The sequence below is a fragment of the Macaca nemestrina genome, chromosome 6 (assembly GCF_043159975.1).
Source record: "Macaca nemestrina isolate mMacNem1 chromosome 6, mMacNem.hap1, whole genome shotgun sequence".
NCBI classification, from domain to species: domain Eukaryota; kingdom Metazoa; phylum Chordata; class Mammalia; order Primates; family Cercopithecidae; genus Macaca; species Macaca nemestrina.
The window spans coordinates 36009709-36037372 of NC_092130.1; the positions used below are offsets into that span (position 1 = coordinate 36009709).

Consider the following 27664-nt stretch of genomic DNA (forward strand, 5'->3'; position numbering starts at 1 on the left):
CCTGTGGCAATCTCACAAAACTCTCCCACCATAGTACTTATCACTAAATTGCAATTGCCTGTTTTCATTCCTTTTGTTGTTGTTGTTGTTTTGAGACGGAGTTTCGCTCTCGTTGCCCAGGCTGGAGTGCAGTGGTATGATCTCGTCTCACCGCAGCCTCCGCCTCCTGCTTTCAAGCGATTCCCACCACACTCAGCTAATTTTTTGTATTTTTAGTAGAGATGGGGTTTCACCATGTTGGCCAGGCCAGTCTCAAACTCCTGACCTCGGGTGATCCGCCTGCCTCGGCCTCCCAAAGTACTGGGATTACAAACATGAGCCACAGTGTCTGGACCGCAATTGCCTGTTTTCATTGCTGTCATCTCCCTGAGAATATAAGAGCCCTGAAGGCAGAGATGGTCTTGCTCATTGCTGTTTCCCCAAAGCCAAATATTGTGCCTATTTCTCATAGGACATTTGTTGAATGAGTGATGGATAACACAGTTGTCCCAAGAATGATGTCAAAAGTTCAATCGGTAGAAGCTGCTTGTAGAGATGGGAGGATCTCAAATAGAGTTTCTAACCTATAATATGCTTTTGTGGCAAGATTTTTATGCCTGTAAAGCAAAACAAAATTTAATGGAGCACAATCAATGTAAAAATTTAGACATATGTAAAAACAACAGAAATCTGGTTCAAATTGTTTTCATTTTACGAAAAATAAAGCTAAGGCCTATAGAGTTCTAGGAACTAACTCTGTTTAATGATGGGAGGGATGAAACAGAACATAGATCTTCTGATTTCCAGTTTGTTCAACCATTTGGTGGTATTAATTAAATATTTTTATGTGCTAGATACTGGGGATATATGGGTGAACAAGAGAGGTAAGGACTCAGTCCTCATGAAGCATATATTCTCATGAGGGAAGACAGACAATAGACTGGCAATAATTGAGTCACAAAAAATGTGACACAATAGAGAGCATGATACTATGTAATGTGGCCTGGGATGGCCTCTCTGAAAGGTGGCATTTGACCTGAAGTTAAGAAAGTAGGATACATTTGAAAGTCTGGGGGAGGAATAAAGAACGTGAAATGTGAAGATGGTTGGAACACTAGAATAAAAGAAAGGAGGTGATAATAACAGGAGTAGAGGGAGTAAAGAGGATAATCGTATGAAGTTGGAGTCACAGGTAGAAGCCATATCTCAAAGGATCCAGTAGGCCAAGGTAACATATGTGGATTTATTCTAAATGCCTTGGGAAGCTCTGAGAGTGAGTGATATAATTGATATACCTCCACCTTCAAGACATTTTTTACCAAAGTACAGTGTCTATTTAACCCAGTCATCATGGTAGACTCACCGATATAAATCAGGGTGAAAAATTTGGGAATTAATGTAACAAATGAGACAAAGACTCATTTCTAATGTATTTTCTGGAAACAAGAAGGTTTTATAATTATACATAAATATACTTGTGTGAAAATTTATTGTCAATGCAATCTGACCGTACACTCAGTACAATCTGGCTGTGCATAAGTGCTTGAACCATAACTGTGGAGCTAGGCTTTGCAAATTCCACCAAGTTATAGTATTCAAAATGGAGTCCCAGTGAGAATTCTCTTTGCCAGGGGTTTGCAGAGCCAGTGATTACTTACTAGGATTATTCAAATACCAGACCTTCTGCTCCTGGCTTTGTACTTTTTTCCCAGTTAAACAATGTGCAGAAGAACAACGGTGAGAAAGCAACTGAGATCTTAATAACTTCTCTTAAAAATAGGCAGCCTGTTTAGATCAACCATTGTGGAAGACAGTGTGGCCATTCCTCAAGGATCTGGAACCCGAAATACCTTTTGGCCCAGCAATTCCATTATTGGGTATATATCCAAAGGATTATAAGTCATTCTACTATAAAGACACATGCACAGGTATGTTTACTGCAGCACTATTTACAATAGCAAAGACTTGGAATCAATCCAAATGCCTATCAATGATAGACTGGATAAAGAAAATGTGGCACATATACACCATGGAATACTATGCAGCATGGAATATAAAAAAGAATGAGATCACGTTCTTTGCAGGGATGAAGCTGGAAGCCATCATCCTCAGTAAACTAACACAGGAACAGAAAACCAAACACTGCATGTTCTCACTCATAAGTAGGAGTTGAACAATGAGAACACATGGACACAGGGCGGGGAACATCACACACCAGGGCCTGTGAGCGGGTGGCAGGCAAGGGGAGGGAAAGCATTAGGAAATACCTAATGCATGTGGGGCTTAAAACCTAGATGACAGGTTGATGGGTGCAGCAAACTACCATGGCACATGTATACCTGTGTAACAAACCTGCACATTCTACACATGTATCCCAGAACTTAAAAGTAATATAAAACATAATTTAAAAAAGAAAACAAGAAAAACTATCTATCAGGTACTATGCTTATGACACGGGGACAAAATAATATGTACACTAAACCCTCATTATATTGCAATTTACCTGTATAACCAACCAGAACATGTACTCCTGAACCTAAATTTTTTTTAATTAAAAAAAAATACACAGTCACTCAAACCCCCAAACTTTTACTTTACGTTAAGCATGAATTTAATGAGTTTAAGTGATACGTTGCTAAAGAAACCCTAAGTGGAGCTGTTTTCTGCCTTATCTCTTCTAATATTTTCAACCTAGAATTTAGTTGATGACATAGTTTAAAAAAAAAAACAGGAATAATTTTTTAAAGGATGGAAACTTCTGAGACTCTGATAAGGCTACACACACAATTTTTCCTACTTCCCTCACCCGCATCCTATCAAAGGCATGAACTTTACCGTGTAATGCCTACTCAAGAGCCCTCCACCAGCTTCATTCAAAGCCGCCTTCTTGTCTGTTCCTCTTATCCCAGGGCCAAGGGAACCAAGTCCTACCTTTAAAGATCAGTTAAAAATCCTATCCTGGTGCCCTGTATTGGGAGTGGATCAGGAATAAGATAATTTTGATCTCCAATTCCTGGGAAAGATAAACTTTGAGAACGATCAATGAGTTTCTCTGCCTTATGGTTTCACACAGAGGCTGGCAGCAGCTGAAGAAAATACCCCAGGACAAGCTTGCATAGATTGGCATATCACTGACTTAGTTGGAATCTCCACTGTCTGAATCCTCAGCCTTTTCCACATTTTAATAGCTTTAACTCTCTATCTTCCATCACACCATACTCTTCGCTTCTCCATTGGTTGCTGTGAACGTGTACCGTTGGTCAAGGTTTGTGAAGCAGGTGCCCACTTCATTGTTTGCACTAATGTGATGTATATGTTATTACAAAATGAGATAAACCATAATGGGTGCACCTTGACCACAGAATAATAAGGAAGGGGAAAAATCTTGCCTTTTGACAACTAGGAGAGAAAACCTGTCACTTATATATGGACATTTCTAGAACAGATCATTGGTAAAGCATTCAAAAGACACCCTGCCATGGAATTGATTTTTAAATATTTTTAAATTATTTCCTCCGTTCAAATTATAAATAACTCTCTGACCTTTAAGGACTTTTCTTTTCCTTTGCGTTAAATTGTAACAAACTAACATCCTTCAGCGACAATAAATTTGAGACAAAGTAAGGAACTAACTAACTGTGCCTTATGATGGGAAAACATAAATCATTGCCTCTCAGCCACTGCTTAGAGCTAGAACAGCCTTTGTCCAAACTAAAACGCCGTGTGCTTGCTGTGGGCTGCCTTTTATTAGGCTGAAATCACTTTGGGAATTCTCAGGGTGCTTCCTGGTTATCTAAATAAGTCCCTCGGTAGTCAGGCGCAGGGGCTAGGATAGTCACATCACTTGCTAATACAAATAGCCTTCTTTACAGGGTACTTACAACATTTTTATAAACAACAACCCTCAGTATTTCACCAGAATTAAAAAGCATATCAATAATGCTTCTACTTTTCAGCAAATCTGTCCTATAAATAGTTGATGGCTTTGTTTTTCATCCACTCCATTGGAAACTCAAAATTAACTAGGATTTCCAACGGCGCTTAGTATCACCAATAGCTTTTAAATAGCTACTTGGGAGAGATAAAACTCACAGCCTGACCAGAGAGCCCTATTGTCTTGGGTTTTTCTGGTCATTCTACTGGAGATTCCCACTAATCCCTTCTGCCATTCCAATCAATTTTCTGAAAAACATAGCAGTTTGCCAACAAAAGCCCAACCAAACCAGCATCATCAGGGAAGCGACTTCCCACAGTTGTAAGGCTTGCTAGAATGTTTGGCCCTGGAGCTACAAGTTCAGAGCTATCTGGTGAGCTGTGCAAAGCAGAGAATCTAAGTCCTCACCTTAGCAGGATGAGGCTTCTCATGTGTTACAGAGAAACAAAACTAAGACAGGGGTCTAAAGAAGAGTCTTCAAGCACAATGAAGGTTTATGTTACAGAAATAGTTACTGGCAGGTCTCCATCTCTACTGAAGACAGAACAAGATGAATGAGATGCACGCTGTGACAGCAGGGATCAAGGCATCCAAGAAAGTAATTTGCCAAACATTACAAGGTCCTAGAAAAGTCTTTAAAGCTCACAACATTCTCATTGGCCTGAATTCATTCCAATCTCCAGCAAAATATGGTTTGTAGGAAACCATGCTTAAATGTTACCTGACTTTACCATAATTTTCATACTAGAATTTACTGAGGTAGTAACAAAACAAAATGGGTTTGATTTAACATGGATAATTAATTTACACAAGTAATTATAATAAGATGAGTTAAAGCTTAGCCTTTGGAGTTAGAAAGTTGTGGTTCAAATTCTGGCTTTCGTAGCTGTGATCTTGGGCAAATTACTTTGCACTTTCCAAAGCATGTCAACATATGCCAACTCAGATGTGTCAAAGTTTTAGTATCCCTGTGACACAGGAAAAGAGATACCATGCACAAATTGTGATTGAGGGATATTTCCCATCACCAGGATACTTATCAACCAGGTCATATACATCTTTCTCAAATTAACAGGGGGGAAATATTCATTGAATACGAAGGCTAGTCAAGCATTCAGCATATAGGGAAAAACCGAAAATAGCTGTTAATGATAATAATATCGGTATCAATTGATATTTATTGTTTGTTTAATACTATTAAGGGATGGTATTAAACTATTCTCTTTGCTATATGATTCCAAGTCAGTTCATAGGGAATACCATGTCATTTCCCCTTCTGCCAATAGGCGAGGGGCTTGCTACACAGAAAGTTTGTAAACTCTTTTCTTCCATCCTCTTACTCTATTTTTCCAGAAAGAGGTGCTGTTATTAAATGAATTGAGTAGATTCTGAGACACTCTCAGGTCATCTTTTTAAGTTGGGTGTGAGAGTGCTGTGTGTTAGAGTTCTATGCTCCCCTCTTCGAGAGGCACATCCCATGGAATAAGGGCCTGGGGGGATGTCCACGGCCTGCTTCCCAGGTCTAGCTCTCTGCCACTCATACTATTTTCGACCCCTCCTACGTGGATTTGGTGGAGTAAGTAGACCATAAGTTTGTTCTGCCAAATAGAATGGGGGTGGAGTTTTCAAAAGCCTCACTCTTACTTCCAGAATGATAGCTTATGCTTTGTTACCACTTACCAGAGAGCCCTGAACTGGGGAAGAGTAGGGGAGGGAGGAAAGAGCACTGCCTATGTGTGGCAGGTAGACTGACTAGTGGCTCCCCAAAGATGTCCATGTTCTAATCCCCAGAATCTGTGAATACATTGTCTTACACTAGTTTCCAAAGGCTACTATAATAATTTTTACAAACTGGTGGCTTAAGACCATAGGAATTTATTCTGGAGGCCAGAAATTGACAACCAGTGCATCACCAGTGTGGTTCCTTCTTGGTGGCCTCAGAGGAAGAATCTGTTCCACGCCCCTCTCTTAGCTTCTGGTGGTTACTGGCAATCCCTGGCTTTCCTTGGCTTGTAGACATATCACTCAGATCTCTTTCTCTGTTGTCACATGCTGCTCTCTGTGTGTCACTTCTGTCTATGTGTCTTCATAGGGCATTCTTCTCTCTCTGTGTCTGTGTCCAAATTTTCCTTGTCTTAGAACTCCATGCATTGGATTAGACCCATTCAGTATAATCTCATTTTAACTTTATTACATCTACAAAGATGCTATTTCCAAATAAGGTCACATTCATATAGGTACCAGAGGTTAGGACTTCAGCTTATCTTTTTGGCAGACACAATTTAATCTGCAACATGTGGTTAAAAGGGACTTTCCAGATGTGATTAAATTAAGGATCTTGAGATGGGAGATAACCGTGGATTTTCCACGTGTGCCTGATGTAATCACAAGAACCCAAGAGGGAGGCAGGAGGACTAGAAGTCAGACAGAAAAAGGCTTTTCGGACACAAAGGCAGAAATTACAGTGACGTAGCCGTAAACCAACAAATGTCAGCAACCCAAAAGTGGGAATAGGTAAGGACAGATTCTTCTCTAGAGTCTCCAGAAAGAATCAGCCCTGCTGACACTCTAATTTTACCCCTTAACACTCATTTTGAACTTCTAACCTCCAGAACTGTAACAGAATAAATTTGTGGACTGTAGACCACTGCATCTGTGGCAATTTGTTACAGTAGCAGTAGAAAATGAATGCACTAGGTAATTTTAAAAATCAGAATTTTATATTTTGTTTTCCATTGATATTTAGGAACATAGTTCCCTTAACAAAGGGAAAAAATAGGTGAATGGTAAAATTTTAACATTGGACTCATGCCAGAAATCTGCAGCAATCAGGTTGCACAACTGAGCTAAACCCTCTTGAGAGATTATCTAATGAACTCTTCAAGAAAACAACCTTTTGAAGTAGGTACTCTTATTATTCCTAATAAAAGGCTGAAGAAAATCGAGGTCAAGAAACAATAACTTGTAGCTAGTAAGTAGTGGAGTCAGTAGCTGAACCCACATCAGTCTAACTCCAAGAGTTATATTCTTCCTTATGACTAAGCCGTACTCTTCTTGCACCCATCTGCAATGAGGTAAATGACCTCACTAGACACAGTACAGAAAGCCTGGCCTACGAAGGGTGCAAAAGTGGCACACTTGCAATTTGTCTTCACAGAAAAGAAGCGATCATTGCTTCCCTGGCCACCTAAGGGGAGGTGGGGAAGGAGAGGCCAAGAAAATATCTTCCTGCCACAGATGCTATTGTGAGCTGATAAATTAGCCCAGAAAAGCCCCTTCTAAAGCCAACGAACAGTTAATGGTGCCAGTATCCAGTTGGCAGAAGAAGAATAACAGCCTTGGGCACTGCATATGCCAGGGGATTCTGGCTTGTACACTAAGTTGACCTGTTCTTCTAAAAACAGAATATGAGAAAACCAGTCCCTCTTCCCTCTTTCTTTGGGTTATTTCTGAGCTCCTAGAAGATGTCCAGCATAGACTGTGAGCTTCATGATAGCACCTTATCTGTTGTCTCACTTCTGCTCTCAGGCCTAACACAGCCCCTTGGATGTAAGTGCTCCACAAATATTTGATAAATGAAGAGAACAGGAGTCCAGCATGCCTAGATTCATACATCCCCTTCTATCACATGTGAGCCTGTGTTGATTTGAGTAATTCACTTCATCTCACTGAGCTTCTTTCCATACCTATGAAATACAGATTTAAAATCTGAGAAGCAATAACTTTACCTTATAAAGTATTGTAGACTTACAATGCTTAGCAAGATATTCTACATAGAAATTATTTCTAAATAAATATTCACAAGTGAGTACTTGGATGAATAGATGGATAGATGGTAAAGGCAAGTTGGACACAGTTTTGTTGCCCCAAAGAAATGCGAATATTGCAAACATCCATCCTTCTGCAAAATGCCCAGGAAACCCTGCTTGCTCTCACTTCTCAATGCTGTTGGTGGACTCAAGATGGCCAGAGGTCACCCAAGAGCCATCAGCTAAATCAGAGGTACATGGAAACAAATCAAAAGCATGATTGGTATGTCTTTAACTTTTTTTTAATACACATTTGTTTGTGTATTTATGTGTGTGCATGTATGCTCTGTGTGTTTCAGTCTAACATACAAAGACATACACTCCTATGCCAGTTGGAATTAAGGAGATGATACACCTTCCCAGATCACCTGTACTCCTAAGAGTGGTCTCACTTCTTTTAGTTATCAATAGTTATCCGTCATTATCAATATCTCTGTTAAAAATTTCATATGATTGGTGCTGTAATTCTTTATAAGGATATTAAAATCAATATATCCCATCCTTGGCAGGAATGTGAAAGTGATGTACAGGTCAGCACAGAAATCAGAGCTGGCACTAACCACTCTATTCAAGGCAGTTTGCCTCTTTGAGCTTCAGCTTCTTTATAAGAAGAGATTCACACTTGATCCTTACCTTGGCCTTCAAGGTCTCATGATATGTCCCTGCCTACCTTTCCAAACTTTGGCCAGACATTCATTTTGCCCCAATTGCCCTGGCCTTTTCTCTGTTCCCCAATATGTAAATCTTTTGCACTTATTGTTCCCTCTTCCTGTAAATGCTCTTCCTTCAGCTTTTCACGCCACTGACTTCTTCCCCACCAAGTCTCAGCTCAAATACTTCCTCCTTTTTTTTTTTTTTTTTTTTTGAGACGGAGTCTTGCTCTGTAGCCCGGGCTGGAGTGCAGTGGCCGGATCTCAGCTCACTGCAAGCTCCGCCTCCCGGGTTTAGGCCATTCTCCTGCCTCAGCCTCCGGAGTAGCTGGGACTACAGGCGCCAGCCACCTCGCCCGGCTAGTTTTTTGTATTTTTAGTAGAGACGGGGTTTCACGGTGTTAGCCAGGATGGTCTCGATCTCCTGACCTCGTGATCCGCCCGTCTCGGCCTCCCAAAATGCTGGGATTACAGGCTTGAGCCACCGCGCCCGGCCACTTCCTCCTTAAAGATCTCTTTTCTGATCGCCCCATCTGAATTTGCCAACCAGTTCTTATCGTCTGTTCTCATTTTGTTTGCTTCATTGCATTTATAAATATCTAATATTTTCTTGATATTTATTTACATATTGCTTGCCTCCTATTAGACTGTGAGATCCATGTAGGTAGAGACCTTACTGCCTCATTCAACATTGAATTCTCAGCATGTAAAACAACGCCTGGCACACAGATGGTGTTGAAGGAGTAATTTCTAAGGTCCCTTCCACATGAAATGTTCTCTATCATGTCATAATCGACTGCTACTCATATTCCATACCCCTAATTCCCTGAAACACTATGACCAATAGCAACACTAAATAAATGTTGATGTGCTGCATGAGGGTTCATCTGGTCTGAGGGTCCCTGCAGCTGTGCTCTGGGCAAGAGATTCTGATGCAAGTTCTATGCTTTGGAACTCTGCCTGACTGGCTGCCAGAGAGATAGCTAACCACTTCCTTCCTCCCTCTCAGGCTCTGGATTCCTCCCTTGTTCCAAACTGGTAGAGATATCATACCTACGAGGGTTAAGAGTCAAATGTATGTGAGCATTTCTTAGGGAAGCCTCTTCATTGCTCTCCCTTCTTCCCTGCAAGGTACTTCCTCTGTCCAGCAGGCACCTATCCCCACAAGAACTATATCCTACCTTCCCCTGTTTGAAACAGAGCTGAAAGAAATATCTTTTATTATAAACCAAGGATTAATTTGTATCATACAAAAATAATCAATATATTTAGGAAGTAAACCCATTGAAAGTAAAGAGACACTGAGACTACCACCATGTCTACTTTGTGACTGTAGCCTTTGAAATGGGAAAATGGGAGCATAACTTAAAGAAAATTCTGAAACAATTGAGGATTTAAATTCAAATTTGTGTATTATCAAAAAAAGAAGTTCTAGCATTGCAAATTCCTTAATTTCCTTCTCTACTATCAGAGATAGAATCAATCTTAGATCTTTGCTCACATCAAGCTCTAGAAAATTCAAACAGGCAGAACTGCTTTGGTTCCAGAAGGTCAGAGGATGAGAAAATGAGATGAGTGTAAGAATATCATAATTTTTGCTATATTCATGAGCAACTTATTTTTATGTATAAAATTGTTTGTTCATCTTCTATCAATCAGACTAGTGAAGATTACAATAAATGTATTTCATGGACTAGACTAGCTATCAATGAAATATATTTTAACATTTTAATCAGATTCTTAGAATGAAGAAAGTATATTTTTTCATTACTATTCAAATGGTTGCAATTCAAAAAATGTACTTGTGATTCATATGGTGGCCAAAAAAAAGTAAAACACAACCACTTTGCTAATGGGAAACTGATTCTATTTCTAAATAAGCAGTAACAACAAATTATGAAACTGAAAGAAGCCTAATCACTATTTTTTTTTCAAGTAATGTTCTGGTTTTGCACTAACCCTAGATTCTACACACAAAAAATATTGGAAGAAAAACAAAATGTTAGTTAATGGTAGGCTACTTACACTCAGGGAATAGAGGAGATAGCAGTGACCTAGATAACTTGTGAGCAAAACAAAATTTTATGTGAATTATCTTACGTTAGGTAACCTGGATAAGATAATACATCTGTGCCACGTATGCTCCTAAGGTTCAATATGCACAATTTCAGTTTTGCTTTAATCTTCAGATTCCTTCTAGTACCAAGAGTCACGCTTCACACATAGTAGGAGTTCAGTCAACATTTGCTTCAAGAGAATACAAATCAGTGTATTGCTCCTCTGTATTAGCAAACATGCTGCCGTTTCGCTCTGGTACTTAGAGATTTGCCTTGGAGATTTTAATTCACAGGAACCAATTGAGAATCCCATATTTAACCTTCAGCAAAGGTGTTAAAAATCATGGTATATAAGATGTAAATGCAAGGAAGTACCAAAATATAACAACAAAAAGCACAGTGGTTTACATTGCAGAACTTTTCTAAATCCTGAAGAAATAAAAATATTCAGAAAAAAATATTATAAATACACAGTAAAAACAGGAAAGTCTGTACCAGAGTCTCCCTTTGGGGTAAATTTATATGAGAGAGAGAAAGAGAGAGAATAATATATTCAAAGGTATTTATATTAGGTTATTTGTATAACTATTCTAACGTTTTTATAGAAGGAAGCATTTTCACATGTAGCCAAGCTTCAAAACTTGTGAATAAATTTTAAAAACAACTTGAGGATATAAGATAACTAATATTTCTAGAGCTCATGCTGGAGGGACTTAATGGGGAATTAGCAATGAAGTAAAGAAAATTCTCACTTTCGCTTAACAATCTGCCTGTACTCTAACTATGTAAATTAGCATAAGCTCATAATCATGTTGGCTTAAAATAAATCATACTGGACATAAACATAATAAGATCGAGGAAAACTAGGATTTAATAAAAACGTTAGTATGTGTGTATAATAATAACAGATGCAAGCAGCTCTTCTCTTTACTACCAGATATGTTACCACCATTTTACTGGTAAATATGATAAATAGTAGTGAACATGTTACTGAATATTTTTAAAAACTATAAATTAGAAAAGTACCTAGTCACTACTAGAAAATCAAAAGCCAAGCAAGGCATCATTAATAGGTTTTGCTGTGGGATTTCCACTTCTGGCAAGGCAGGAACTTCACCATATAGTCCATTAAGTTGGGGTATTAAAAACACAAAATAATCCAACCCATGCCCTCATGGTTCAGCTATTTTGACTACTTGTTCATCAAACCAGCTTATCTACATGGGGACGCAAACAGCTGCTACAGCAAGGTCTGGGACTGAAGACTTCACCTGACATGTTCTATCCCACATAGTCATTTTATTTTATTTTTTTGGATCATCTCCAGGGGAATCTGAGACATGTTCTTCTCACTAGCATCGGAGATAAATTCTTTTCATGGACCATTAGCCTGTGTCTCCATCCAAGATAATACAGTACAATTACTTCCTTAAAGTGAATTCAGCAATTCTAAAACAATACATAAATAATAAACAAGGAACTTGACTGGAGGATGCCACAAGTCGGTTTATATCCCGGGGACTGGAAAGCAGACTGATTTTTCTATGAGACATTAGAGCATTGATAAGCATGAGACTTATTTTGAGCCTGTTTTAAGGAAACAGAGCAATGCTTGGGTGTTTTGATTTGCAATGTTACATTTTAGTTTTGATCAGAGGCCTGATGTGGACATGAGAGGTGATTAAAATGTATTATGTGAATATGTCACCTGTAGCGCTTAGAAAGCTTCTGTGCTTATCTCTTTAAATGGAGCCTCTGACCCATAATTATGATCTAAGTAGGAAAAATATCAGCTAAATTTTAATTTAGTCCACCAATAGTTTTCCCACATCTCCCCCAAATCAAGGGCCAGGAATATGTTCTGAGTTTTACTGAACTATATAAACGCAAATGTCCTTGAATGTAAATCCTGAGTTTTGACCTAAGGCAAAATGGGGTTAACGGAACAAAATTTTGTGTTTTCAAAATGGGTGGCAAAGATCAGCGATGACTCTTGGACACGGACTCCTCACTTACATCAAAAGGATAAAGATGTTAAGGGCTGGAAAGTAATGAGAGAATTGGCCACCTCTTCTCCTTAAATGTAAGGGAGGGACAGAAGTGCTCTTCAAGGAGAACACCTAGAGAGCCTAATAAATCCCTGCAGTTGGGATTTGACAGGCAAAGTGGGAGAAAATGGGTCTGATTTCCCATTTTCTCCCTCCCCACTATGTCATCCACCCCCAAAATCTAGAACAGGGTTTGCAATTTTTTTCTGCAAAGAGATGGGTAATAAATATCTTAGGTTTTGCAATTCATATAGTCTCTTGCACATTGTAGTGCAAAAGTAACCATAGACTATACATAAACTAACAGATATGACTGTGTTCCAATGAAACTACTTATAAAAACGAAAGCAGACCAGAGTCGGCCCATGGGCCAACACCTGATGTAGAGGCTGACAGACATCCTGAGCAGCAGAGCAGAGTGGCTGCTGCATTGCCATCAGTTTACTGGACCACAGCTGTCAGGCAAAGATGCTTGAGGGCCTCCCATGGTCCAGATCAGGACCATGGTAGGAAGAGACAGCCTGTCTGGAACTGCTTGAATTCTCCCCAAAAGGACTACCTGGGAGGACAATAGAACTCTAACGGGGGATTATTATGGAGAGAATTGGTGAAACATGCGGCTGTAAGCAGGAAGTGCTAGTGCTGGATAGGTAGGCTGTGAGTAAGGAAGAATAGAGAAGACTACTACAGGTTCCTGCAGGCAGCTGACCCAGCTGCGATTGGAGAGAAGACCAAACAACTATGCTGAGACCTATTTGCCCTTAATGTATCCATAAGAACTTTATTGCAGCAGAATGCCCAGAGAAGGCCTCCAGGAGTTCTCCATGAAAGGCAGGCAAGACCTCTTTTCAGTGGATACATTTTATAAGAAGCTTGGAAAACAAAAATAAAGTTGCATTTTGATTGCATTACATAAGTTGTTTAGTTCAGTATATCAGACACAGACATATCGCCTCCCCGTGCTTATCTGTGAAAAAAGAAATTGATAACTGAAACAACTATCTGGGTTACTAACCCAAGTAAAAAACACTCCTTGATTGCACCAATTCTCCAATTTCTGCCGTAGTCCTTAAGTGGGTCTCAAACTCTAGCAAGCATCAACATCACCTGGAGGGCTTCTAAAATAATATAAATTGCGGATCCCCACTCTCAGAGTTTCTGATTCAGTTGGACTGAGGTGGGTCTAACAATTTGCATTTCTAACAGGTTCCCAGGTGATATTAATGCTGCTGATTCAGGACCAGGCTTTGAGAACCACTGGGTTAAGGAACACTGGTTTCCATCTATAACTTGTCATCTCATCAAGAATATGACCTTCTAGTGTTAGTTGGTGTACTGAATCATTCTCACACTGCTACAAAGAATGGCCAAAGACTGGGTAATTTATAAAGGAAAGAGTTTTAACTGATTCACAGTTCTGCATGGCTAGAGAGGCCTCAGGAAACTTATAATCATGGCAGAAGGCGAAGGAAAAGCAAGGACCTTCTTCACATGGTGGCAGGAGAGAGAAGAGCAAGCCGGCAAAATGCCAGATGCTTACAAAACCATCAGATCTCATGAGGACTCACTCACCATCACAAGAACAGCATGAGGGAACCTACCCCCATGATCCATTCACATCCCACTTGGTCCCTCCCTCGACATGTGGGGATTATGGGGATTACAGTTCAAGATGAGATTTGGGTGGGGACATAGCCAAACCATATTAGTTGGGCATATATCAATACTTTAATTTGTATGCTCGTATGGGTCATTAGTCATGTCCAGTTAAGTTTTCAGATAAAAAATATGGCAACACAATGATTCATTTGTGTTGCCAGTACACTTATCTCTTCTTATATCATAGGCAAATTTTCTCAAGAAACTTGGACTTTCTGGCCTTTTTTTTACTTTGCTAATGTATGACATGAAGGTACTTTCCTGTCAATATCAAGCATTTCACATAATATCACCAATCTATCCAATGCAAAAAAAAAAAAAAGTATATTGAAAAGAGTTTACTGACATATTGTCTGACATTGTCATGATCCATGAGTGGCAGAAAATAGACACCCAGTGAGTAGGCAGATTTCCATCTGGCAAGAAGATGGCTGTAATGAGTACCAATGTGAAATGACAGCTAGTAATAGAAACTAGAAAGTCGATGGGAAAATTAGCTTTCCTTGTTTCACATCTGCACGACAGGGGGAGCTGCCAATCACCATCTCCAGAGAGAGAGAGGTTTATTTGGGTTCCTGACCATGTGCGAAGCCATGTTCTCCTAAGTTAAAAAAAAGAAAAAGAAAAAGAAAAAACAGCATGAAAAAAATAATAAAATTCAGCCTGTTAGAGAGCTTTAAACAAATGTGGAGCTGCGAAACAAGCTGTCACAAATTGGCACAGAGAATGCAGAAAATCAATGTGAAATGAAAGCTGCCTCTTCTAACAAAATAAAGCTGGCAATTAACTCTTCCCATTCGTCCTGCAACCTACAAGTCATTGAAACTCCACAATGCAGATTGTCAGGGAATAGGTCAATGCTTTTAATGTATAGCCTAGTCTCTCCTATAGCATGGGTAAGTGGGTAAGAAATAGGCATGCAGGTGGCAGAGAAGAGCCAACTTGGCTTTCTTAAGTACATATATGGTGTGTGTATACATACATTCACCATATATAAATATATATATATACACACACACACACACACATACACATATGTATATATACATACACACACACATTGTATTACCACATAAAACTAAGGACAGATATTTGAGTGCCCCAAATTATTGTTGCCCAGGGGTTGAGTAGGAATGACACAGGGATAGAAAGTCACCTGACCAGAGTCTTAATAATATTCCCATAGAGAAACACACAGATTTACCCCCACTTTAAAAAACAAGTTAGAAACTAAAACATTTCAAACTTCTCCTATGTTTAGCTTGTTAACTCTCTCTCTTCATTGAATGACATATAAATAATAATGAGTAAAGAAGGTAACTAAAAGAATTATGAAAGTTCCAAAAAAGTCTTTCTAGAAAGACCAGGATATTGATATTTCACTAACTAACAAGATTATTGCTCTGAATCAAGATGTAGAGGCAACAATGGCGAGCTGTAATTCTACCAACAGAATTCAGAAGTGCTAAGTGCTATAAAAAGGGTTATAAATGGCTAAAAATTGTAGTATCATTCATCATAGTATTGTTATAGTATCCTCATATGTGTAAAAATGGAGAGTTTATTTTTAAATTAATTATGATGCCCATATATGAGCACAGTATCAATTAACATAATTTATACTCTGCAGTAACAAACAACCTCAAAATTTGAGTGGTCAGCACACAACAAAGGTGTGCTCCCTTCTTATGCCATATCCATTGCTGCCCAGCAGAAGAACCATTCATCATAGCCACTCAGGGGCCTGTGCTGATGGAGGCTTCACATGTGTATGTGTTTCCATGCACATCAAGAGAGAAGCTAGGGAACACAGCAAATTGCTCATTTGTTCTTAAATGTTCTGTCCAGAAGTAATACAAGTTATTTCTCTCAGTTTCATTGACCAAAGTCAGTTTTGAAAGGTTCATGCCTACCCTTAAAAGGAGCTGAGGGATGAAATCCTACAGTGCCCCCGGAAAAAGGAGAGCTAGAGATACGTGCTAAACAGTAGCAAGGCCGACCACAGTCATCCACATTTCTTGCCTGGATGACTGCAATAACCTCTTAGCTGGTCTACCTGTTTCCACATAGGTCCACCTCTCATCTGGTTACACAGCATCCAGAAAGCATAAGGTTTTTTCCTTTTTAACACAAATCTAGTGGTCATAGTGGTCTCATGCTTCCATACACTTCAATGACTTTGCATTTAGCTTATAATCAGATTGAGCATCTTAAATGAGGCTCACAATGTAAATGCTGCCTACCCGTGTGCCCTCAGATCCTTCTACCCACTATTTGAGCTGCTCAAAGCACTTGCACTACTCACCTTGCTCATAGCCACATTAGCCCCCTTTATGTTTCCTGAATTCTTGGGGCTTTTTCCATGTGCTGTTCCCCCTGCATTGCTTCCGATTCCCGACCTGGCTTGCTGGCTTACCACTGCTCATTTCGCAACATTCTGTTTTCACTAACTCTGTATCTCTCTCCCACACCTTTTGTTTCCTTCATGGTAACTATTATAACATACATTTAATATAATATAACTATTATAACATACATTTAATTATACATTTATAATTACATAGTCATTAGGCTTACCTAATACCTTTCTCCCTCTGTAAATTCACCAAGAGAAGAAATAATGTGGTTTTTTTTTCCCACCATCTATACATTTACACATTGCACTTAGCACACAACTTTTCATTGGGTAGGCACTCAACAATCACACAGATAAGTAAATTCAACACAATTCTACCATTAATGTCTAATAAAGATCATCAGATCAGTTAACATTTGTGTAGCAGAAAGCAGCTGATCTGGTATTTAAACATAAAATCCAAATGTTAGCATTAAACATGTCTTTATGCCTTTGTTTACACTTCACAGTTTATAAAGAATATCCTCATCCATTATGGCAAATGGTCCTTCAAATTCACTGTAGGTAGGTCAGGGTATAGAGTTACCATTTTATAAGGAGAAAATGGAAGCCGAGAGAAGTGAAGAGACTTGACCAATATTGCAGTGCTGGTAAGGGGAAAAGCTGGAAGGTGAATTAGAGACTCCTGACTGTACATCTGTTTCTCATTCCACAAACCATCCTGTCTCTTGATTCAGGAAGGTCAGCCCTGGAAGTATTCATGTGGGGACAGTGTTAATGAAAGGAAAATTATTAATATAACACCTGGGCCAGATTCTGAATAGATATGCAGAGGATGACCTTCAGTCTCACTATTCATTTCAGAATCTCTGCCCAAAGGAATTGATCGGGCAAAAGAAGAACTTCATCAAGGTTCAGATTTATAAATATATCGCTTCCACATATCTCTAAGGACCTCGAAATCTGTACCATTAGTTCATGCCAAAGCACATTTTTCAGAAGCCTTTTTGCAATACCTGTGGTGCTTGGTAGGGGTTACATATTAAGCTATGAACACATTTATTCAAGAAATATATTTTGAGCCACCTACTGTATGTGGAACACTGTGCATGATGCAATATGCCAAGTTAGCTAGGAATGGAGTCAGGAAGCACCTGATTATAGTGGGGCACAAGGTAGCTCTGAGTGCCATGGGAAAGGATGGAGGGGGAAAATGAGTAGCAATTGGGTGGGGGGGCAGTAGGTTCTCATAAAGTCACCAACCATCATGGAACAAAAGGAGTTAAGAACACAGAAGACAAATAGCACAATCATGCCCTAGATGTGACTAATCAACTCAATCTTGCTTTGAATAAAGCACTTCTCGGCAGCCATAAAAAAGAGAATGAGTTTGTGTCCTTTGCAGGAACATGGATGAAGCTGGAAACCATCATTCTCAGCAAACTAACACAGAAATAGAAAACAAAACACCCCATGTTCTCACTCATAAGTGGGAGTTGAACAATGAGAACACATGGGCACAGGAAGGGGAACATCACATACCGGGGCCTGTCAGGGGTGGGGGGCAAGGGGAGGGATAGCATTAGGACAAATACCTACTGTAAATGATGGGTTGATGGGTGCAGCAAACCACCATGGCACATGTATACCTATGTAACAAACCTGCATGTTCTGCACATGTATCCCAGAACTTAAAGTATAATAATAATAAAAAATTGTTTTAAACACTTCTTATAGCCGGGTTGAGTTCTTCTCCTGAACAGCTCAGTTTAATGACTGAATTTCAGCAACTGTAAAAACAGCCTGACTCCCCAGCTCCCCAACCCCACAACCTTCCCACAGTTGTGAGCTAGACTCTCATCTTTCCCTCTCTTCTGAGATCCAATTCCAGCCTTCCTCTCTTTCCTTCAAACACATCACTATTTCCAGTTCCTGCCACAAGGTGCCCCCTGTGCACACTTCTCCTTGTTTTCAAACGGATTTAAAATCAGTGTTATGTAGGAGTGAACTAGAAACAAGGAAATCTACCTGGCTGGGCAGACAGCCATGATAAATTATCACATATAGAAAAGGGTACTAAATGGTTCTATTGGCTCTAATTCCGTTCACATCCACATAAAAGAGCTGCATAAAATATTAAATGTGTGTAGCCACTTGCTTCAGAGATGAATGATAAAGACTCATTAGTTTTGATAAAAGAAGTTTTTGAAATATGAGATTGAGTAATGAATATCCTCAAGAGCTGCCATAGAGATAGCAAACATTCAGAGAGAGTCTACATGCTGGAATCCAATTTTAATTAGGTCATTGCTCCCGTGATAACCAAGACCTTCAGAAGAAAGAGAAACTAACTTTTCTTTTTCCCAAACAGGGAAAGGGTCAAATCAGTTCTGAACCTAAAACATTTGTGCTCAACAGAAAGGGCAGCTTGACACAATCAAGAGAATGTTTATCAGAATGCTTGTGCATCACATTCTATCCATACTTCTTATGATTCTTCTTGCCGTTCCTTACATCAGCTGTCCCTCAACTCTTTTGGCATGAGGGACTGGTTTCATGGAAGGCAATTTTCCACAGATGGGCCAGGTGGGTATGGTTTTAGCATGATTTGCATTTATTGCACACTTTATTTCTATTATTACTACATTGCATTATATAAAGAAATAATTATACAACTCACCAAAATTTAGAATCAATTGGAGCCCTAAACTTGCTTTTCTGCAACTAGACAGTCCCATCTGAGGTTGATAGGAGACAGTGACAGATCATCAGGCCTTAAGTTCTCATAAAGGAGCATGGAACCCAGATCCCTTGCATGCTCAGTTCACAATAGGGTTCCAGCTTCCATGAGAACCTAATGTTGCTGCTGATCTGAAAAGAGGTGGAGATGCAAGTGATGGGGAGCAGCTATAAATACAGATGAAACTTCACTTGCTCATCTGCCACTCACCTCCTGCTGTGTGGCCCAGTTCCTCATAGGCCACAAACTGCTACTGGTCTGTGACCTGGGGGTTGGGGACCCCTGCCCTACATGATGATTTCTACCTTCAGCAACAATTTATTTCTAATGACTTGCTCACATAGCAGAGATGTCCATCTACCCTGGGACCCACTTCATCTCTTGCAGTAGGCAACCATACAGGGAGCTTGTCTGATGGGAAGGAGAGAAGGATGCTACCCTCAGATGAAGCCAAATTTCTGTGGCTCTCAAAGAGGTCCTCTATGACCATCCTCTATAAAACACCCACATAATCCTTTCTTCCCCATCACCCTTAATTACTTTTATTTTTATCTATGGCATTTACTACCTCTCAGATATTCATATACACACACATATTAAGTCATATATATGTACATATATTTTAACTATTTTATCTATCAAAATGAGTTCCATGAGAACAGTCTTTGTTTGTTCACTGATGTATTCTCTGTGTCTCGAGTAGTGTGTCTCAATATTGTAGGTGTTTGATTCATTGAATGGATATAGAATACATATTTTTCCCCATGTTGCTACCTGTCAGCATGGCTGAGACAAAGAGTAACAGGGCTTAATCATATTGCCTAAAAACAACTTCTTTCTACCCCAAATCATAAAGGCTGAAAATGTGAGCTGAGACCTTCTTATGGTTTGCATAGGCAGCCAAGACTGCATAAATTACATTTCTAGGGTTAAAATGTAGCTTTGCTTCTGTATTGATTGATTCATATCCCATGGTATCCAACTCTCAAATAAGCTTAAATTGAAGATAAAAGTTCATGAACAATGTTACATCCAAGACAATACTAAGAGTTAATTAATAAAGGAAAACGTAAAGATTGGTAATAAAAGAAAAGCAATATAAAGTTCATTTATTTAAAAACTTGCTCTAAAATTGAACTCTGGTTTATTTTTTTCTGATTAATAATAAATAATTGGTTCTATATAATATTTGTCCCTTAAAAAGTGAAAAAATTAATGAAACCAGTAGAAACGCTAGCTCTGCTTCTTACTAGAGTTGTGTCCTTAGGCAAATTACTAAATAGCTCTGACACCAGACCTTGTGATTAGTTAAAAAGGGGGAAGGGGCTTTAAAAAACTCTTCAGTGATAGGGTTGTTGCTAAGCTCCCCTTATAGGCTGGACGGTACAGCTGTGTCCACCTGGCAGCAAAGCTCCTGCTGGGTCATTTTCTAAGTGGCAAAGAAACTCATTTTGAAAGCTACACCTACAAAGTCATTCATGTAAGTGACAGAAATTCTCACACTCCTGAGTTCTTTAATCCCTCAGGTCTCAACAGAGACCTCCATGCCTAGCCTGGGGCTTATGCACAACTCCAACACTTAAAGGTTGGTTGATTTCTTTTCCAGGAAAGCAAAAGAGTACCTAATTCTTTCTTTATGTTTTGAGTAAGTTGAGAAGCATCATTACTCCTGACAATGGAAAATTATTACCCTTGGATATTAGTTCTAGTGTGGAGGAAGGAACTCAGGCTTAGGTTCAGAAAACCAGAGCTTGAACTTTGACTTCACTATTAAATATATGACCTAGAATGACTTATTTTTTCTCAATAAAGGAGCTCCTTCATCTATAAAATGGAGATAACAAAAATGCCACCATCATGAGGTTGTGAGAAAATGATAAGGACACTATACATGAAAGTGCTTTGGGTCGGGCACAGTGGCTCATGCCTGTAATCCCAACACTTTGGGAGTCTGAGGCAGAAGATCATTTGAGCTCAGGAGTTCAAGAGCAGCCTGGGCAAGAAAGTGAGACTCTGTCTCTCAAAAAAAAAAAAAAAAAAATTAAATTAGCCTGGTGAGGTGGCGCATGCCTGTAGTCCCAGCTACTTGGGAAGCTACAGTGGGAGGATCTCTTGAGCCTGGGAGACTGAGGCTGCAGTGAGCCATGAACCAGCCACTGCACTGTACCCCAACAGAGGGGGATTGTGTCTCAAAAAAAAGTACTTTGTAATTGGTAAAGGGCTCTACAGTTGTAAGCTATTTTAGTTGGGTGAGCCTGGAGTTGTCTTTTGCAACAACAATAATACCACTTTAAAGCTTACCTAGTACTCTCATGTGCATTAACTCATTCAGACTGATGGAGCCTAAGTTGTTATGGTTAGTTCTGAGTCTTTGAGGAATGGCTATTTTTGTTTTGTTTTGTTTGTTTTTGTTTTTGTTTTACCAAATAAACCATCTAAGCACTTTGGAATGTGTCGAATTTCATTCTTTTTTTTCTTCATCTACACACATTAACTAAGCATCTCTTATAAGCAGTGCATGAAGCTAAGAAATTCAGGGAATATAAAAAGATGGAAGTATGTTCCCTGTCATTGCAGACACATATATTTTTTCACTTAGTAAATATGTATTGAGTATTTACAATGGATTGCACAGTCATGACCATGTACAGAGTCTAAAGCAGGAACTGTACAAATGAGAGAAAGAGAGAACGAATGTGACCATAGTACCACAGTACTATCCACAATACTACCCACAGAGTGGTCAATAGCTACCTAAAAAATATACCAGTCTTAAATGACTAATCGTTAGTATTTTGACAATGCCTAGAAATCTCAAGAAACTCTTCTTGCTACAAACTTTATAAAGTATTTGAGGTTCCCTGGAATTGGTTACTGTGCAACTGGGATGCTTTAGTGATGGAGCTGCCATTCAGAAGGCATGAGGTACACACCCTGGCTATACTCAGTTCACCACAGAGAGGGCCCTTTCCAATCAACTGAGAGGGAAAGTCGATAGTTATTGAGCTCTGTAGAAAAGAAGAGATTAAAGATTATTTGCCTTGCTCTTAACTGAGTTTTTCCACCAATCTAGTACACGTTATCTGTTTTATCATATCCTGTCTTTACACAGTTCTGGAAATACTGTCTCTGAGTGACAACAAGCTTACATGAAAAACATAAGAACAATATTTTAAATCCTAAACAGTGGTTACTAGGTAGCTCAGCCTCACTCTCTATCATGAATATTTTTAATGAAGAGTAGATGGCATGTGAAACTTTTTAAAGACAATCTTGATGCCTTTTAAAAATAGATGTTAATATTAGGCCCTACTAGGCCAAAAAGGAAGCGGTAGATACCAATTTGGGGGGAACCACTTCTTTTTTTAAGGGATCACCTCTCCTCCCCACAACACACACATACTCTTAAATGATTTGAGCGGGCCCAACATATCTGTGCAGCATGAGCCCTACTTACAAAGCAGTTTATTAGTCCAGAGGCAGACATATATATTTTTGCAAATGTGGGATTGGAACCAAGAGTTGATTCAATCTTTCTGGATGGCTGGACAAGTAATACATGAACTTGGAAGCTTATAGTGGCCATATTTTCTATTGTGAGAATGGGAAGCAAAGAAAATTGTCCTATAGTAATGGAGTGGCAATGAAGCAGATGTCTGGGGAAAAATATTTAATATGAAAAAGAAATATGGTCCATATTTGGTCCATTCCACCCACTGTCAATGAAGAAGTCACTCAGAAGAAGTAGAAGTGGATGTGAAGGACATGAAAAATAAATCCCCATGGCTTGGTCCCAGGCATGTTACTGAAGACTATTTAAAATTAAATATAAAAATACAAGTAATAAATACATATGTCATGTTCTTGGTTATATTTTTATTATCTATGATTTGTGGACATTATGCAGCAATGCTATCTTCACTGAAGTCACCAGCATCTACAAGTAAACAAAAATAATTTTTTCTGAATTTTTGTGCCTTGTATTTTATTGAGAGGTTATAGCCTGAATGGAAATTTTCCTTTAGTGACAGCTATAATAGAAGAAAATAGTTTTTGCTCATATATTATTATCTTACAATGAACTGTGAAGGAAATTATGATTTATGACTTTGCTGATTGTTTATTCCAGCTGCAGACATCATCCCCTTTAGCCAAAACACAGGCCATAATGTCCCACTTATCTGAATGTCAGACTTCCAACAGTGAGTCCAAAAGGGAACGAGCTTCTAAACACGCAAAATAAATATCACAAAACGTATGCACTTCATTACCTGAAAGGGATCATCCCACAGATTATATTGACTCTTCCTTACCTGTTATTTTATACTCTCAATTACCTACTTATCCATCCTAAAACTTTAAAGAATAGCCAAGTGACCATCATTAGGAAACAAAAGCTAGAAGCCAGAAACAGACCCTAAAAATTGTCCAATATTATCACAAAAGTTCATTTGTTTTGTAGCATTTGGTCTCTACATTAAAGAAATAATACTGCAAACAGGAATGATGAATACAGAATTATAGAATATTTGTAAAATTTATCCTGAGTCATCAGAAAGAGGTTAAATTATGTTTACTATATTTTGTTTTAAAATGGTAGCAAAATAGGTAATGTACTTTGGAAGATGTATATCCCAAATAAAATTTTACGTTAAAGTTACTTAGAAAAATATATTTATTTTGAAAACTTCATTGTGGGGTATTAGTATATTTCCACAGCAATACCAATAGTGTTGCCGTTTTGGTCAGATGTCTGATGAAGACAACAGAGGAAGGATTTAAAACATAGAATGACCAAGCTCCTTCCTCACTTCTTCCTCAGCCTCCAGTTCTATCCCCTTACCAGCTTTTCAAAGCTACAAGGGTGCCAAAGGAGTGCCCGGACTTTGCCTATCCATTACAAGGAAATGATCACAACCCATTTTGCAAAGGTTTGGATACACGTAGAAATGCTCCATCACTTGCTACCTGATCTTCATGAGAGGAGAGCATAAAATGTATCAACTCACCATCTTAAATCCTCTCCCCTTTCAATGACTCCCACTCATCTTGAAAATTAAATTCAGCTTTTCCCTGGGAAGAAAGTGCTATTTATTCTGTTGCACAAAGACTAATATTTCACGGGGGGAAATCATCTATTTGTAAGTGTCAATTCATAGCTGCCACATTTACTGTTTTGGTTTTTCTGATCAAAAAGGTGTCTACAACTCACCATTTTTAATGAATATATTTTTACATATTTTTTATAATAATGGTTTTTAACTAAGTGTTTCAAACCCATCAGAAATGACTGCTAAGCCTCAGTCAGACTCAGATGGTCATGAAGGCAAAGGACATAACTGAAACCAAATAAAAGATGAGCAAGATAAGCCTATGGCTGGTCACGATAATGCATTTTAAAATTTCCAGTGTATGACTCTCATTCAGCTCTATAATGAAAAACTACCAGTCACTATTTGCTTTGGAAACACTAATCCTAGTGCTTCATGGGCTATGTAAAGGAAAAAAAAATCTCCTGAGAAAATATTGCAGTTTTAGGAAAGCAATGTTTTCAGCTGCTATAATCATTCTAATTACTTTAAAATGTTTCTTTTTTTTTTTTTTTCCTTCACCCTCTAGGGCCTTTTTGCCTTCAAATCAGCTACAGAAACAAAGCAATTTAGCACAGTAAAAAGCTTATTAACATATGATGCAGTTCAGTGGCATGAGAAAATACTAGGGAGAAAACAAGAGATCCCTCCCGTGAAAAAGGTAGATCTGAATATTTCAAATCAAAAAGCTGAGCCGGGGAGTGAATAACTCAACAAAATGTGAAAAGAAAGGTCAAAATGGCAGCTCTGACTGCAGAGAAATCTCAGCTCTACAGGATGAAAGATGACAGTTTAATCCTCAACTTGTCCAGCAAGTATAGTTTACAGCTAAGGTGGGCAGTTTTCTAAATCCTCATTTATCATTTAAGAGAGTCCCTAGGTCCTCTTCAACTATGCATCTTCTGCTCTTTTCAAACTTACCTGTGAGGCACCAGGGAAGTTGAAATGACCCCATTTATCTGTGGAGAGTGAATATGCAGGTTTCTGCTTCTCTGCAGAGGTAATGGTAAGGAAGGATATGAGTAGAAGTTAAGTGCCAAAACTATTTTATCACAGCACACTAGGAAAACCAACCTGAAGCTCCCTACCAGAGGATTGTGGGTGCTTTGAATAGAAAGGAAACAGTGTTTGGAATAGCATGTGAGAAATGCACAAGTTGGCAAAGCAATATGAGAATTTAGCGGTGACTTTACTGCCATTGTCTTGTTTTCTTGATCCAGGTAGAATGAATAACTCAATGCACCTCCAAATAAGAGCATAAGCAAATTCTGAAGTAAAAGAGATGAACATCCAGGGACTCGCAGCAGATCCAGAGATGCTTTAAATCAAAACTTCACCTCCTCAGGGACAAATGATCATTCATTCACTACTTGGCTACTGAGCATCTACTACATGTTAGGCATGGTGCTGGCAGCTAGGTACATGGATATGAATAAAACAAATTTCCAGTTTTCTTGTAGTTTATCATATAATATGGGAGAAAGGTAATGTTTCTATTCCATATTCATTCATTCAATACTGAGTGTGGAACAACTAAATATAGTAAGCTCAATAAGAGGATCCTAAGTATGGTGTCAGAGGAGAGGGGCATAGAATCCAGGGAGCCTTCCTGGAGGTGCTACTGCCTGAGCTTAGTTCTTTTTATCCTTTTATTTTTAAAATCTTTTTTCAAGTTTCATTGTAGGTTCAGGGGTGCATGTGCAGGTTTATTACCTGAGTAAATTGCGTATTGCTGGGGTTTTGTGTACAAATGATTTAGTCACCCAGGAAGTGAGCATAGTACCTTCACCCTCTTCCCACATACTCATCCTTCAAGTAAGAACCAATGTCTATTATTCCGATCTTTGGTTCCATGTTACTCAATGTTTAACTCCCACGTAGAAGTGAGAATATGAAGTATTTGGTTTTCTGTTCCTTATTAATTTACTTAGAATAATGGCCTCAGTTACATCCATGTTGTTGCAAATGGCATGATTTCAATTTTTAGGGCTGCATAGTATTCCATTATATGTATGTATGTATGTATGTGTGTATATATATAAACATTTTCTTTTATCCAGTCCACTGTTGACGGGCACATAGGTTGATTCCATATCATTGCTATTGTAAATAGTGCTGCAATGAACATATGGGCGCATGTGTCTTCTTAGAAGAATGATTTATATTCCTTTAGATATGTACCCAATAATGGGATTGCTGGCTCAAATGGTAACTATCTTTTAGATTCTTTGAGAAATCTCCAAACTTCTTGATATAGTTTGTACATACGTCCTTACCCAAATCTCATGCTGAATTGTCATTTCCAATGCTGGAGGTGGGGGCTGGTGGGAGGTGTTTGAATCATGGGGATGGATCTCTCATGAATGGCTTGGGCCATCCCATTGGTGATAAGTGAGCTCCTGCTCTGAGTTCACACAAGATCTGGTGGTTCAAAAGTGTGTGGCACGCCCCCCTCCACTCTTTCTCACTTGCTTCTGCTTTTGCCATGTGACATGCCTACTCCCCCTTTGCCTTCCATCATGATTGCAAACTTCCTGAGGCCTCCCTAGAAGCCAAGCAGATGCCAGCCCTATGCTTTCTGTAAAGCCTGCAGAGACGTGAGCCAATTAAACCTCTTTTCTTTTCTTTAAATATTGCCCAGTCTCAGGTTATTTCTTTATAGCAATTAGAGAACAGCCTAATATACTGTTTTCCGCAGTGGCTGAACTAGTTTACATTCCCACCAGCAATGTATAAATGTTCTCTTTTCTCCACAACCTTGCTAATATCTGTCATTTTTTGACATTTTAATAATAGCCATTCTGAGTGTTGTGAGATGGTATCAAATTGTGGTTTTGATTTGCATTTCTCTGATGAGCAGTGACGTTGAACATTTTTTTCATATGCTTGTATGTCTTCTTTTGAAAAGTGTCTCTTCATGTCCTTTGCTCATTTTTTTAATGGGGTTGCTTGTTTTTTCCTTGTTAATTTGTTTAAGTTTCTTATAGATTCAGGATATTAGACCTTTGTCAGATGCATAGTTTGCAAATGTCTTTTCCCATTCTATAGACTGTCTGTTTACTCTCTTGATAGTTTCTTTTGCTGTGCAGAAACTCTGGGGTCTCACTTGTCTATTTTTGTTTCTGTTGCAATTGTTTGTGGAGACTTTGTCATAAAATCTTTGCCAAGGCCTATGTCTCAAATGGTATTTCCTAAGTTTTCTCCTAGGGTTTTTTAGTTTTAGGTTTTACATTTAAGTCTTTAATCCATTTTGAGTTGATTTTTATATGGTGCAAGGAAGGGGTTCAGGTTCAATCTTCTGCATATGGCTAGTCAGTTATCCCAGCATCAATTATTGAATAG

The 27664-nt window shown here is 38.8% G+C and overlaps 1 protein-coding gene and 2 long non-coding RNA genes across 10 annotated transcripts in view; 1 reads left to right on the forward strand and 2 right to left on the reverse strand.

Moving 5' to 3' along the window:
• LOC105466952 (potassium channel tetramerization domain containing 16) overlaps nucleotides 1–27664 on the reverse strand; it is a 312786-nt gene that overhangs the window by 71509 nt on the left and 213613 nt on the right. The gene's annotated exons all lie outside the window — the stretch shown is intronic.
• On the forward strand, nucleotides 1072–25674 carry LOC139363750 (uncharacterized). 2 transcript variants are annotated; one of them, XR_011624617.1, is made up of 4 exons: nucleotides 1072–1207; nucleotides 1692–1907; nucleotides 18864–19078; nucleotides 25543–25674. It is a non-coding gene; the product is annotated as an uncharacterized lncRNA (long non-coding RNA). The 2 variants fall into 2 exon arrangements; XR_011624618.1 differs by lacking the exon at nucleotides 25543–25674 and adding an exon at nucleotides 24852–24991.
• Nucleotides 1132–27664, reverse strand: part of LOC105466949 (uncharacterized) — a 61529-nt gene continuing 34996 nt past the window's right edge. Inside the window, exons 4-5 of one of the 3 annotated variants that reach the window (XR_011624620.1) lie at nucleotides 25244–25314; nucleotides 1132–23169 (exon numbers count right to left, since the gene is read on the reverse strand). This is a non-coding gene — a long non-coding RNA (uncharacterized lncRNA). The other 2 variants (XR_011624621.1, XR_011624619.1) reach the window with 2 other exon arrangements.